This window comes from Oncorhynchus keta, chromosome 33 (assembly GCF_023373465.1).
Source record: "Oncorhynchus keta strain PuntledgeMale-10-30-2019 chromosome 33, Oket_V2, whole genome shotgun sequence".
NCBI lineage: Eukaryota > Metazoa > Chordata > Actinopteri > Salmoniformes > Salmonidae > Oncorhynchus > Oncorhynchus keta.
Window position 1 is genome coordinate 4807271 of NC_068453.1, and position 15782 is coordinate 4823052.

Here is a 15782-nt window from a genome sequence, read left to right on the forward strand (position 1 = left end):
TGTTTCATGAGCTGACATAAAAGATCCCAGAAATGTTCCATAAAAAAACGTATTTCTCAAAAATGTTTTGCACAAACTTGTTTGGGTCTCTGTTATTTGCCAAGATATTCCATCCACCTGACAGGTGTGGAATATCAAGAAGCTGATTAAACAGCATGATCATTACACAGGTGCACCTTGTGCTGAGAACAATTGAAGGCCACTGTAAAATGTGCCGTTTTGTCACAGTTTGCAATTGGCATGCTGACTGCAGGAATATCCACCAGAGCTGTTGCCAGAGATTTGAATGTTAATTTCCCTTCCATAAGCTGCCTCCAACATCGTTTTAGATAATTTGGCAGTACGTCCACACAACCTCAGACCATGTGTATGGTGCGTGAGGGCGAGCGATTTGCTGATGTCAACATTGTGAACAGAGTGCCCCATGTTGGCGGTGCGGTTATGGTATGGGCAGGCATAAACTACGGACAGTGAAGACAATTGCATTTTATCAATGGCAATTTGTATGCACAGAGATACTGTGACGAGATCCTGAGGCCCATTGTAGTGCCATTCATCCACCGCCATCCCCCCATGTTTCAGCATGATAATGTAGGGCCCCCCTTTGTCGCAAGGATCTGTACGCAATTCCCAAAGCTGAAAATGTCCAGCCATTGACGAGGAGTGGGACAACATTCCACAGGCCACAATCAACAGCCTGATCAACTCTATGCGAAGGAGATGTGTCGTGCCGCTTGAGGCAAATGGTGGTCACACCAGATACCGACTGGTTTTCTGATCCACGCTCCTACCTTTTATTTTTATAAGGTAAAGTATCTGTGACCAACAGATGCATATCTGTGTTCCCAGTCATGCATATCATTGCACACCATGTGCTGGAGTAAAATCAACTATATATGTAGGCTACTGAGCTTGTTTGACGCTTTAAGCACACTGTGATATAATTATTAAGATACACAAATGACTTGAAGGACGAGAAGAAAAAAAGCTGTTGCCGAACCAAGGCTGCTGGCCTTCATAAATTCTGTTATTACGCTCCCAATTTTGGCAGTAATAGGCTACACCAGGGGTCGGCAATCTTTTCCATTTGGAGTGCCAATTTATCTTACCATTCCTACAGATCTGTGTGCCAGTTCTAATTTTCATATGCACATTTTCGTGGAGCACTTTCATTTCTTTTATAATAGTCCTTTCATCTCAAAATCGTTGTGTTGATTAATAAATAAAAAAGTATGTGAAAATGATACAAATTTCATTTGTCATAGCCAACTATGTAAAAAAATAGTCTACATAAAGGCAACAAATAAAAACATTGCAGCCTGCAGGTAGAAAATATCCCGATCAAAATAAATCACATTTGCTATGCATGGACTGTCTGCCAACTATCAGCTTGGTCTAGCCTGAGGTTGGTGCTGACAAACTTTGTATCAAATATTTTGGACACTCAGAGTTTCCTGCGCCAGTGATCTCCGGACAAACAGCTGTAGGCTATTTGCACAATGCATAAGAAGTAATCAGGAAGTCCTATTTTCCACCAGATCAGAGCATTACCATTTTTTCCCTTTCTCGCAGTGTGGTTATGGAAAGGGAGAGAGCTGGACATATTTTTCAAATAAGCCACATTGAGGAAAGATTGTCATTCTCAATGTATGTAAAAACAGACTGTGTTTACTTGCATTTTGAGGTGAAGAAAGAGTTTATTTTAAGAATGTGAAATGTCAGAATAAAAGTGGAGAGAATGATTTATACCAGCTTTCATTTCTTTCATCACATTTCCAGTGGGTCAGAAGTTTACATACACTCCACAAGCTTCCCACAATAAGTTGGGTGAATTTTGGCCCGTTCCTCCTGACAGAGCTGGGGTAACTGAGTCAGGTTTGTAGGCCTCCTTGCTTGCACACGCCTTTTCAGTTCTACCCACAAACTTTCCATAGGATTGAGGTCAGGGCTTTGTGATGGACACTCCAATACCTTTACTTTGTTGTCCTTAAGCCATTTTGCCACAACTTTGGAAGTATGCTTGGGGTCATTGTCCATTTGGAAGGCTTTAACTTCCTGACGGATGTCTTGAGATGTTGTTTCAATATATCCACATAATTTTCTTACCTCATGATGCCATCTATTTTGTGAAGTGCACCAGTCCCTCCTGCAGCAAAGCACCCCCACAACATGATGCTGCCACCCCCGTGCTTCACGGTTGGGATGGTGTTTTCGGCTTGCAAGCCTCCCCCTTTTTCCTCCAAACATAACGATGGTCATTATGGCCAAACAGTTCTATTTTTGTTTCATCAGACCAGAAGACATTTCTCCAAAAAGTACGACCTTTGTCCTCATGTGCAGTTGCAAACCGTAGTCTGGCTTTTTTATGCCGGTTTTTGAGCAGTGGTTTCTTCCTTGCTGAGTGGCCTTTCAGGTTATGTCGATATAGGACTCGTTTGACTGTGGATAAAGATACTTTTGTACCTGTTTCCTCCAGCATCTTCACAAGGTCCTTCGCTGTTGTTCTGGGATTGATTTGCCCTTTTCGCACCCAAGTACGTTCATCTCTAGGAGACAGAACGTGTCTCCTTCCTGAGTGGTATGACGGCTGAGTGGTCCTATGGTGTTTAAACTTGCGTACCACTGTTTATACAGGTGAACGTGGTACCTTCAGGCATTTGGAAGTTGCTCCCAAGGATGAACCAGACTTTTTTCTGAGGTCTTGGATGATTTTTCCAATGGTGTCAAGCAAAGGGGCACTGAGTTTGAAGGTAGGCCTTGAAATACTTCCACAGGTACACCTCCAATTGACTCAAATGATGTCAATTAGCCTATCAGAAGCTTCTAAAGCCATGACAGCATTTTCTGGAATTTTCCAAGCTGTTTAAAGGCACATTCAACTTAGTGTATGTAAACTTCTGACCCACTGGAATTGTGATAAAGTGAATTATAAGTGAAATAATTTGTCTGTAAACAATTGTTGGGAAAATTACTTGTGTCATGCACAAAGTAGATGTCCTTACCGACTTGCCAAAACTATAGTTTGTTAACAAGACATTTGTGGAGTGGTTGAAAAACAAGTTTTAATGACTCCATCCTAAGTGTATGTAAACTTCCCACTTCGACTGTGTATATACGTCTGTGCATAATCAGATGCTCGTCCTTGTCCGAGTTGTCCACTCTGACAATGAGAACTGTAAAATACTGTAATAGTAATAATATATTGAAAGCATTAACAGAAATGACGGTAACAATACAAACAATGAAGATTAGACATTCTGTGAATTCACGGTGAATGTGGTGGGACTGGTGTGCGTGGCCTCCGCCAAGGATTAGTCCACTGAGAAATGCATCAATCAAAATGTCCCATAACCATTTCGTTTTTTTGCAACTGCTTGACTAAAAAAAAGGATCAGTTGACCAACAGCCCATCGACCAAACAATTGACCAGTTGACTAAATGTGGTCAGCCCTAACATATAGTACCAGTTAAAAGTTTGGACACACCTACTCATTCCAGGGTTTTGTCTTTATTTGAACTATTTTCTACATTGTAGAATAATAGTGAAGACATCAAAACTATGAAATAGCACATATGGATTCATGTAGTAACCAAAAAAGTGTTAAACATATTCAAATATATTTTATATTTGACATTCTTCAAAGTAGCCACCCTTTGCCTTGATGACAGCTTTGCACCCTCTTGGCAGTCTGTCCATATTATGGCAAGAACAGCTCAAAGAAGCAAAGAGAAACGACAGTCCATCATTACTTTAACACATTAAGGTCAGCCAATCGGGAAGGAGTATTTGAAAGTTACTTCAAGTACAGTCGCAAAAACGATCAAGTGCTATGATGAAACTGGCTCTCATGAGGACCGCTACAGGAAAGGAAGACCTAGAGTTACCTCTGCTGCAGAGGATAAGTTCATTAGACTTAATTGAACCTCAGATGCAGAATATAAGCTCATTAGAGTTACCAGCCTCAGAAATTGCAGCCCAAATAAATGCTTCACAGAGTTCAAGTAACAGACACGTCTCAACATCAACTGTTCAGAGGAGACTGCCTGAATCAGGCGTTCGTGGTCGAATTGCTGCAAAGAAACCACTACCAAAGGACACCAATAAGAAGAGACTTGCTTGGGCCAAGAAACACAAGCAATGGACATTAGACCGGTGGAAATCTGTCTTTTGGTCTGATGAGTCCAAATTTACGATTTTTGGTTCCAACTGCTGTGTCTTTGTGAGACGCGGAGTAGGTGAACGGATGACCTTCACATGTGTATTTCCCACCGTGAAGCATGGAGGAGGAGGTGTGATGTTATGGTGCTTTGCTGGTGACACTGTCTGTGATTTATTTAGAATTCAAGGCACACTTAACTTAACCAGCATGGCTACCACAGCATTCTGCAGTGATACGCCATCCCATCTGGTTTGTTCTTAGTGGAACTATCATTTGTTTTTCAACAGGACAATGACTCAACACACCGCTAGGCTGTGTAAGGGCTATTTGACCAAGAAGGAGAGTGATGGAGTGCTGCATCAGATGACCTGGCTTCCATAATCACCCGACCTCAACCCAATCGAGATGGTTTGGGATGAGTTGGACCGCAGAGTGAAGAAAAAACAGCCAACAAGTGTTCAGCATATGTGGAAACTCCTTCAAGACTGTTGGAAAAGCATTCCAGGTGAAGCTGGTTGAGAGAATGCCAAGAGTGTCCAAAGCTGTCATACTTGAGTAAAAGTAAAGATGCCTTTAATAGAAAATACCTCAAGTAAATTCACCCAGTTAGAAACTACTTTAGTGAATGTCTAAAATGATCTGGTTTAAAATGTACTTAATTACAGTGGTTGAAAAAGTCAAACATTTTCTTACTTAAGTAAAAAGTAAATGCTATACATCAAATTCCTTATATTAAGCAACCCATCTGGCTCAGATTTCTTGTACTTTTAATTTACGGACAGGCAAGGCCATTCTCCAACACAGTATTTGTGTTTAGTGAGTTCGCCAGATCGGAGACAGTAAAGTTGATAACGCATTATATTGATAGGTGCGTGAATTGTCTCATATTACTGTCCTGCCTGAGCTTTCCAAATGTAACTAATTTTGGGTTTCAGAGAAAATGTAAAAAGTTCAAAGTACATATTTTCTTTAGGAATGTAGTAGAGTAAAAGTTGTGACAAATATAAATAGTAAAGTGAAGTACAGGTTCTCCAAAAACTTCTTAAGTAGTATTTCAAGGTAGTTTTACTCTCTCTCTCTCTCTCTCTCTCTCTCTCTCTCTCTCTCTCTCTCTCTCTCTCTCTCTCTCTCTCTCTCTCTCTCTCTCTCTCTCTCTCTCTCTCTCACTCACTCACTCTCTCTCTCTCTCTCTCTCTCTCTCTCTCTCTCTCTCTCTCTCTCTCTCTCTCTCTCTCTCTCTCTCTCTCTCTCTCTCTCTCTCACCACTGCTATCTAGTTGTCTAGGTAGTACTATAGCTGAAACACAACATTGTTGACTCCATCATCATATGGACCTTAACCAGGGCGTATGACCGTACTCTAGTATCTATTTCTCTCTCTCCTCTCTTCTCTCTATCTGGATGTGAGTAAAAATCCATTAACCCTTTGAGCTGTTGGCTCTATTAAGATTCACCTCAGGCTTTAGGCATGACCTTCAGGGCCACGGCAGAGAGCTATTGACTGGAGACCGATAAGCCTGGAGAGAGTGAGGGGTAGGAAGAGAGAAAGAGAGGGTCACCGAAATTGGGAGAGGTACCATTTACACTTGCACTCTCTGTCTGCCTCCTTTTCTCTCTCTTTCTCCCCCTGCCTCCTTTAATCTTCTCTCTCTCTCTCCTCCTGCCTTTCTCTCTGTCCTCATGCCTCCTTTTCTCTACTCTCCCTCTCTCTCTCTCTCTCTCTCTCCTCCTGCCTTTCTCTCTGTCCTCATGCCTCCTTTTCTCTACTCTTTCTCTCTCTCTCTCCTCTCTCTCTCTCTCTCTCTCTCTCAAACTCACACTCACACACAGACAAAGCATTGTTTCTCTCACCTTGTGACCTATTGATTTCCTCCTTTAGAATAACTTAGTGACTTAGTCAGAGCCTATTGGGGTTCAACTGAGTTGACTGCCAGAGCTATAGGTTCCCTCTCACCACTCCATTGCAATAACCAACAATGCAATATCAACACCGGCATTGCAGTGCAGTAGCATGAATGAATACTGTATTGTACCATAGGGAAATGTGTCTGGCAACAATACAGGCTATTCCTGGCATGCATAACACATCACAAGACATACACCCGTGCATAGCAAGCCATTCACGTTTAAATGACATCAACTATTTTGCATCTGGTGACCCATTTTATATGGCAGAGTTGTTGAATTAAAAGTCAGAGTAAATACCCCTCTCGTCTCTTGCCAACCTTCCAGGGAGTCTGACACAGTTCTGCCACCAATATTGTTCTCTGTTACTAACTTCATTTAATGTGTCGCCATCGTCTTTACCCAATCACGTTGTTAATGGGCCCATACTCTCTCTCTCTCTCTCTCTCTCTCTCTCTCTCTCTCTCTCTCTCTCTCTCTCTCTCTCTCTTCATCCTGTAAGTCTCCTCTCCAGCTCTCTCATTCTATCGTTCTCTCAATCTCTTTCTCTCCTCCCTTTATCTCTCTGTGGTGATAGTGGGGGCTGCGGTGCGGGGCTGGAGGCTTAGCTTTTATAGAAGTGCACAGAGCTAGATAGAGGTCTATATATAAAGTAGTGCTGGGAGGGCAGCCTACGAGGATAGAGAGGGAGGTGGATCACTCCGAGACCGTACAGGGAGAGCGATGGAGGCTGCAGGGAAAGGATAGATACTTAGCTCAAAGTACAAGGATATAGAGGCAGAGGCTGATGATGGAGGTCAAGCTGTTAGTCATTGCTGAGAGAATACAGGGTTAGAGTCTGATAGAAAGTCACTCAGTATAGAGTACAGAGAATACAGGGTTAGAGACTGATAGAAAGTCACTCAGTATAGAGTACAGAGAATACAGGGTTAGAGACTGATAGAAAGTCACTCAGTATAGAGTACAGAGAGAATACAGGGTTAGAGACTGATAGAAAATCACTCAGTATAGAGTACAGAGAATACAGGGTTAGAGACTGAAAGCAAGTCACTCAGTATAGAGTACAGAGAATACAGGGTTAGAGACTGATAGAAAGTCACTCAGTATAGAGTACAGAGAATACAGGGTTAGAGACTGATAGAAAGTCACTCAGTATAGAGTAGAGAGAATACAGGGTTAGAGACTGATAGAAAGTCACTCAGTATAGAGTAAAGAGAGAATACAGGGTTAGAGACTGATAGAAAATCACTCAGTATAAAGAGAGAATACAGGGTTAGAGACTGATAGGAAGTCACTCAGTATAAAGAGAGAATACAGGGTTAGAGACTGATAGAAAGTCACTCAGTATAAAGAGAGAATACAGGGTTAGAGACTGATAGAAAATCACTCAGTATAGAGTAGAGAGAATACAGGGTTAGAGACTGATAGAAAGTCACTCAGTATAGAGTACAGAGAATACAGGGTTAGAGACTGATAGAAAGTCACTCAGTATAGAGTACAGAGAGAATACAGGGTTAGACTGATAGAAAGTCACTCAGTATAAAGAGAGAATACAGGGTTAGAGACTGATAGAAAGTCACTCAGTATAAAGAGAGAATACAGGGTTAGAGACTGATAGAAAGTCACTCAGTATAAAGAGAGAATACAGGGTTAGAGACTGATAGAAAGTCACTCAGTGTAAAGAGAGAATACAGGGTTAGAGACTAATATAAAGTCACTCAGTATAAAGAGAGAATACAGGGTTAGAGACTGATAGAAAGTCACTCAGTATAGAGTACAGAGAGAATACAGGGTTAGAGACTGATAGAAAGTCACTCAGTATAAAGAGAGAATACAGGGTTAGAGACTGATAGAAAGTCACTCAGTATAAAGAGAGAATACAGGGTTAGAGACTGATAGAAAGTCACTCAGTATAAAGAGAGAATACAGGGTTAGAGACTGATATAAAGTCACTCAGTATAAAGAGAGAATACAGGGTTAGAGACTGATAGAAAGTCACTCAGTATAAAGAGAGAATACAGGGTTAGAGACTGATAGAAAGTCACTCAGTATAAAGAGAGAATACAGGGTTAGAGACTGATAGAAAGTCACTCAGTATAAAGAGAGAATACAGGGTTAGAGACTGATAGAAAGTCACTCAGTATAAAGAGAGAATACAGGGTTAGAGACTGATAGAAAGTCACTCAGTATAAAGAGAGAATACAGGGTTAGAGACTAATATAAGTCACTCAGTATAAAGAGAGAATACAGGGTTAGAGACTGATAGAAAGTCACTCAGTGTAAAGAGAGAATACAGGGTTAGAGACTGATATAAAGTCACTCAGTATAAAGAGAGAATACAGGGTTAGAGACTGATATAAAGTCACTCAGTATAAAGAGAGAATACAGGGTTAGAGACTAATATAAAGTCACTCAGTATAAAGAGAGAATACAGGGTTAGAGACTGATAGAAAGTCACTCAGTATAGAGTACAGAGAGAATACAGGGTTAGAGACTGATAGAAAGTCACTCAGTATAAAGAGAGAATACAGGGTTAGAGACTGATAGAAAGTCACTCAGTATAAAGAGAGAATACAGGGTTAGAGACTGATAGAAAGTCACTCAGTATAAAGAGAGAATACAGGGTTAGAGACTGATAGAAAGTCACTCAGTATAAAGAGAGAATACAGGGTTAGAGACTGATATAAAGTCACTCAGTATAAAGAGAGAATACAGGGTTAGAGACTGATAGAAAGTCACTCAGTATAAAGAGAGGATACAGGGTTAGAGACTGATGGAAGTCACTCAGTATAGAGTACAGAGAGAATACAGGGTTAGAGACTGATAGAAAGTCACTCAGTATAGAGTACAGAGAGAATACAGGGTTAGAGACTGATAGAAAGTCACTCAGTATAGAGTACAGAGAGATACTCAGGATCTCTGAGTGTTCAGTGGTGTAGTAGTAAAAGTAGGTGCAGAGAACACTTCATTGCTGCCCTCCATGTCTTTGTACTTACAGGAGACCTCTCATCTCTGCCTCGCTGAAACAGTACTTCTCCCATTCACTAGGCCTGCTGCGACCACACTCCAGCCCCAGGATCTCCATGGCATTGTCTTCTCTTTGAGACCAAGCCTTCGCTCTGGCACAGACGTCTCTTCAACGTCATTTCAAAGACATAACGTGGAAACAACGTTGATTCAACCAGTGTGAACCCCAGTGGTTTGCTTGAGATAGATGTTATAACCTATTGTTGCCTAACTTCTGACGCCACTTTCTGTGTGTGTTGTGGCCAACTTTGTCTCTCAGTGTTTGTGAGCTCTCCACCGCTCATACAGTCACTGGGATTGTCCAAAATGGCGCCCTATTTCCTATATGCTGCACTACTTTTACACCAGAGCCCTATGCACTATATAGGGCCTGAAAACTCAACTCTGGACCTCGGAGCAAGTTTCACTGCTTTTGATAAATTGTTCCCTTCTAATCAGGCACTTATTTAGACACCAGGTGGGTGTAATTGATTGGCAGGTTAATTAAATAACAGAAAACCAGCAGGCTTCGGACCTCGTCGGGTAAATGTTGAATGCCCCTGAAATAGGGAATAGGGTGCCATTTGTTAGTGTGTAGTAGGAACAGGGTGTAATTTGTTATCTGATTTTCGGGAGCATTGTTTTAAATGTTTTAGCTGAGAATAGAGTCTGTGTATTTGTATTTATTATGGATACCCATTAGCTGCTGTCAAGACTCTTCCAGGGGTCTGGCAAAATTAAGGCAGTTATACCATTTTTACATTATAATACATTCATAACACATTTCACAACACACTAAGTGTGCCCTCTGGCCCCTACTCCACTACCACATATCTACAACACAAAATCTATGTGTACGTGTGTGTATAGTGCGTATGTTATCATGTGTGTGTATGTATGCATGTGACCGTGCCTAAGTTTGTGTTACTTCACAGTCCCGCTGTTCCATAAGGTGTGTATCTGTTTAAATCTGATTCGACTGCTGCATCAGTTACCTGATGTGGAATAGAGTAACATGTAGTCATGGCTCTATGTAGTACTGTGCACCTCCCATAGTCTGTTCTGGACTTGGGGACTGTGAAGAGACCTCTGGTGGCATGTGTTGTGGGGTATACATGGGTGTTTGAGCTGTGTGCTAGTCGTTTAAACAGACAGCTCGGTGCATTCAGGATGTCAACACTGATTACAAACCAAGTAGTGAGGAAGTCAAATCTCTCTTCTACTTTGAGCCAGGAGAGAATGGCATGTATGTGTCTCAATACGCTTCCAAAAGTAGACCATTGTGAAGAGGATATGGGAGAGAGGTGGCTAGAAAGAAAGCGAGAGAACGTGATCTGGAGGGAAGGTGTGGGGGACAAACAGACAGAGAGGATGCGGTGAAAGCAGAGACAGGGAGGGAAGGAGGAGGAGAGGGAGGAAGGGAGTGGAAGCAGAGACAGGGAGGGAAGGAGGAGGAGAGGGAGGAAGGGAGTGGAAGCAGAGACAGGGAGGGAGGAGGAGAGGGGAGGAAGGGAGTGGAAGCAGAGACAGGGAGGAAAAAGACAGGGAGGAAAGAGGAGGAGGGAGGGAGGAAGGGAGTGGAAGCAGAGACAGGGAGGGAAAGAGGAGGAAGGGAGTGGAAGCAGAGACAGGGAGGGGGAAGAGGAGGAAGGAGGGAGGAAGGGAGTGGAAGCAGAGACAGGGAGGGAAAGATGGAAGGAGGGAGGAAGGAAGCAGGAGGAAAGAGGAGGAAGGGAGTGGAAGCAGAGACAGGGATGGAAAGAGGAGGAAGGGAGGGAGGAAGGGAGTGGAAGCAGAGACGGGGAGGGAAAGAGGAGGAAAGGGAGGTGGAAGCAGAGACAGGGAGGGAAAGAGGAGGAAGGGGGAGGGAGGAAGGAGGAAGTGGAAGCAGAGACAGGGATGGAAGAGGAGGAAGGGAGGGAGGAAGGGAGTGGAAGCAGGAAGCAGAGACAGGGAGGGAAAGAGGAGGAAGGGAGTGGAAGCAGAGACAGGGAGGGAAAGAGGAGGAAGGGAGGGAGGAAGGGAGTGGAAGCAGAGACAGGGAGGGAAAGAGGAGGAAGGGAGTGGAAGCAGAGACAGGGAGGGAAAGAGGAGGAAGGGAGTGGAAGCAGAGACAGGGAGGGAAAGGGGAGGAGAGGGAGGAAGGGAGTGGAAGCAGAGACAGGGAGGGAAAGAGGAGGAAGGGAGTGGAAGCAGAGACAGGGAGGGAGGAGGAAGGGAGGGAGGAAGGGAGTGGAAGCAGAGACAGGGAGGGAAAGAGGAGGAAGGGAGTGGAAGCAGAGACAGGGAGGGAAAGAGGAGGAAGGGAGTGGAAGCAGAGACAGGGAGGGAAAGAGAGGAGGAGGAAGGGAGTGGAAGCAGAGACAGGGAGGGAAAGAGGAGGAAGGGAGGGAGGAAGGGGGAAGCAGAGACAGGAGGGAGAGGAGGAAGGGAGTGGAAGCAGAGACAGGGAGGGAGAGGAAGGAGAGGAGGAAGGGAGTGGAAGCAGAGACAGGGAGGGAAAGAGGGAAGCAGAGACAGGGAGGGAGGAAGGAGGGAGGAAGGGAGTGGAAGCAGAGACAGGGAGGGAAGGAAGAGGAGGAAGGGGGGAGGGAGGAAGGGAGTGGAAGCAGAGACGGGGGAGGGAAAGAGACAGGAGGAAGTGGGGAGGGAGGAAGGGAGTGAAACAGACAGGGAGGGAAAGAGGAGGAAAGAGGGAGGGGATGCAGAGAAGGGAGGGGAGGAAGAGAGGGAGGAAGGGAGTGGAAGCAGAGACAGGGAGGGAAAGAGTAGGAAGGGAGTGGAAACAGAGACAGGGAGGGAAGGAGGAGGAGAGGGAGGAAGGGAGTGGAAGCAGAGACAGGGAGGGAAAGAGGAGGAAGGGAGTGGAAACAGACAGGGATGGAAAGAGGAGGAAGGGAGGGAGGAAGGGAGTGGAAGCAGAGACAGGGAGGGAAAGAGGAGGAAGGGAGTGGAAGCAGAGACAGGGAGGGAAAGTGGAGGAGAGGGAGGAAGGGAGTGGTAGCAGAGACAGGGAGGGAAAGAGGAGGAAGGGAGGGAGGAAGGGAGTGGAAGCAGAGACAGGGAGGGAAAGAGGAGAGGAGGGGCAGAGACAGGGAGTGGAGGAGGGAAGGGGGAGGAGGAAGGAGTGGAAGCAGAGACAGGGAGGGAAAGAGAAGAGGAGGAAAGGAAGGGAGGGAGGAAGGGAGTGGAAGCAGAGACAGGGAGGGAAAGTGGAGGAGGGAGGAAGGGAGTGGAAGCAGAGACAGGGAGGGAAAGAGGAGGAAGGGAGGGAGGAAGGGAGTGGAAGCAGAGACAGGGAGGGAAAGAGGAGGAGAGGGAGGAAGGGAGTGGAAGCAGAGACAGGGAGGGAAAGAGGAGGAGAGGGAGGAAGGGAGTGGAAGCAGAGACAGGGAGGGAAAGAGGAGGAAGGGAGTGGAAGCAGAGACAGGGAGGGAAAGAGGAGGAGAGGGAGGAAGGGAGTGGAAGCAGAGACAGGGAGGGAAAGAGGAGGAAGGGAGGGAGGAAGGGAGTGGAAGCAGAGACAGGGAGGGAAAGAGGAGGAAGGGAGTGGAAGCAGAGACAGGGAGGGAAAGTGGAGGAGAGGGAGGAAGGGAGTGGTAGCAGAGACAGGGAGGGAAAGAGGAGGAAGGGAGGGAGGAAGGGAGTGGAAGCAGAGACAGGGAGGGAAGGAGGAGGAGAGGGAGGAAGGGAGGGAAAGAGGAAGCAGAGACAGGGAGTGGAAGCAGAGAGGGAGGAAGTGGAGGAAGGGAGGGAGGAAGGGAGTGGAAGCAGAGACAGGGAGGGAAAGAGGAGGAAGGGAGGGTGGAAGCAGAGACAGGGAGGGAAAGAGGAGGAAGGGAGGGAGGAAGGGAGTGGAAGCAGAGACAGGGAGGGAAGGAGGAGGAGGAGAGGGAGGAAGGGAGTGGAAGCAGAGACAGGGAGGGAAAGAGGAGGAAGGGAGTGGAAACAGACAGGGAGGGAAAGAGGAGGAAGAGAGGGAGGAAGGGAGTGGAAGCAGAGACAGGGAGGGAAAGAGGAGGAGAGGGAGGAAGGGAGTGGAAGCAGAGACAGGGAGGGAAGGAGGAGGAGAGGGAGGAAGGGAGTGGAAGCAGAGACAGGGAGGGAAAGAGGAGGAAGGGAGTGGAAACGGACAGGGAGGGAAAGAGGAGGAAGGGAGGGAGGAAGGGAGTGGAAGCAGAGACAGGGAGGGAAAGAGGAGGAGAGGGAGGAAGGGAGTGGAAGCAGAGACAGGGAGGGAAAGTGGAGGAGAGGGTGGAAGGGAGTGGAAGCAGAGACGGGGAGGGAAAGAGGAGGAAGGGAGTGGAAGCAGAGACAGGGAGGGAAAAGGGAGTGGAAGCAGAGACAGGGAGGGAAAGAGGAGAGAGGGAGGGAGGAAGGGAGTGGAAGCAGAGACAGGGAGGGAAAGAGGAGGAAGGGAGGGAGGAAGGGAGTGGAAGCAGAGACAGGGAGGGAAAGAGGAGGAAGGGAGTGGAAACAGACAGGGAGGGAGAGAGGAGGGAGAGGAGGAAGGGAGTGGAAGCAGAGACAGGGAGGGAAAATGGGGAGAGGGAGGAAGGGAGTGGAAGCAGAGACAGGGAGGGAAAGAGGAGGAAGGGAGGGAGGAAGGGAGTGGAAGCAGAGACAGGGAGGGAAAGAGGAGGAGAGGGAGGAAGGGAGTGGAAGCAGAGACAGGGAGGGAAAGTGGAGGAGAGGGAGGAAGGGAGTGGAAGCAGAGACAGGGAGGGAAAGAGGGAGGAGGAAGGGAGGGAGGAAGGGAGTGGAAGCAGAGACAGGGAGGGGAGGAAGAGGAGGAGAGGGAGGAAGGGAGTGGAAGCAGAGACAGGGAGGGAAAGGGGAGGAAGGGAGTGGAAGCAGAGATAGGGAGGGAAAGAGGAGGAGAGGGAGGAAGGGAGTGGAAGCAGAGACAGGGAGGGAAAGTGGAGGAGAGGGAGGAAGGGAGTGGAAGCAGAGACAGGGAGGGAGGAAGAGGAGGAAAGGGAGGAGACAGGGAGGGAGTGGAAGCAGAGACAGGGAGGGAGGAGGAAAGAGGAGGGGAGAGGGAGGAAGAGTGGAAGCAGAGACAGGGAGGGAGGAAGAGGAGGAAGGGAGGGAGGAAGGGAAGGAGGAGGGAGGGAGGAAGGGAGTGGAAGCAGAGGGGAGGGAAAGAGGAGGAAGGGAGTGGAAGCAGAGACAGGGAGGGAAAGAGGAGGAAGGGAGGGAGGAAGGGAGGGAAAAGAGGAGGAAGGGAGTGGAAGCCAGAGACAGGGAGGGGGAAAGAGGAGGAAGGGAGGAAGGGAGGAAGGGAGTGGAAGCAGAGACAGGGAGGGAAAAGGAGGAAAGGGAGGGAGGAAGGGAGGGAGTGGAAGCAGGAAGAGGCAGAGATAGGGAGGGAGGGAAAGAGGAGGAGAGGGAGGAAGGGAGTGGAAGCAGAGACGGGGAGGGAAAGAGGGAGGAAGGGAGTGGAAGCAGAGACAGGGAGGGAAAGTGGAGAAGAGGGAGGAAGGGAGTGGGTAGGCGTGAAGATAGAATGAGGGGAAAAAATTGTCTGCTGATACCTCCCAGTTTCCATGACAACCAGAGGCCTTTCCCACCCACTCTCCTTTTTCTCTCTCCCTCGCTCTCTCTCACTCTGCCACCCTCGCTCTCTCTCTCTCTCTGCCACCCTCGCTCTCTCTCTCTCTCTGCCACCCTCGCTCTCTCTCTCTCTCTGCCACCCTCGCTCTCTCTCTCTGCCACCCTCGCTCTCTCTCTCTGCCACCCTCGCTCTCTCTCTCTCTCTGCCACCCTCACTCTCTCTCTCTCTGCCACCCTCTCTCTCTCTCTCTGCCACCCCCGCTCTCTCTCTCTGCCACCCTCGCTCTCTCTCTCTCTGCCACCCTCGCTCTCTCTCTCTGCCACCCCCGCTCTCTCTCTCTCTGCCACCCCCGCTCTCTCGCTATCTGCCACCTTCGCCCTCTCTCTCTGCCACCCTCTCTCACTCTTACTCTGCCACCCTCTCTCACTCTCACTCTGCCACCCTCGCTCTCGCTCACTCTGCCACCCTCGCTCTCGCTCACTCTGCCACCCTCGCTCTCTCTCACTCTGCCACCCTCGCTCTCTCTCACTCTGCCACCCTCGCTCTCTCTCACTCTCACTCTGCCACCCTCGCTCTCTCTCACTCTGCCACCCTCGCTCTCTCTCTCTCTCTGCCACCTTCGCCCTCCCTCACTCTGCCTCCCTCTCTCACTCTCACTCTGCCACCCTCGCTCTCTCTCACTCTGCCACCCTCGCTCTCTCTCACTCTGCCACCCTCGCTCTCTCTCTCTCTGCCACCTTCGCCCTCTCTCACTCTGCCTCTCACTCTGCCACCCTCGCTCTCTCTCACTCTGCCTCCCTCTCTCACTCTCACTCTGCCACCCTCGCTCTCTCTCACTCTGCCTCCCTCTCTCACTCTCACTCTGCCTCCCTCTCTCACTCTCACTCTGCCACCCTTGCTCTCTCTCACTCTGCCACCCTCGCTCTCTCTCTCTCTGCCACCCTCGCTCTCTCTCACTCTGCCTCCCTCTCTCACTCTCACTCTGCCACCTTCGCCCTCTCTCACTCTGCCTCCCTCTCTCATTCTCACTCTACCACCCTCGCTCTCTCTCACTCTGCCACTCTCACTCTGCCACTCTCACTCTCTCTCTCTTTCCTTTTCCCAACAACATGTATCCTAACCTCCTATGTTATGTACACTGACTGACCTCCTTCC

The 15782-nt window shown here is 47.7% G+C and overlaps 1 protein-coding gene across 4 annotated transcripts in view; it reads left to right on the forward strand.

Annotated features, from left to right (window-relative positions):
* The window catches only part of LOC118366079 (Krueppel-like factor 8), a 121543-nt gene that overhangs the window by 66379 nt on the left and 39382 nt on the right, over nucleotides 1–15782 (forward strand). The gene's annotated exons all lie outside the window — the stretch shown is intronic.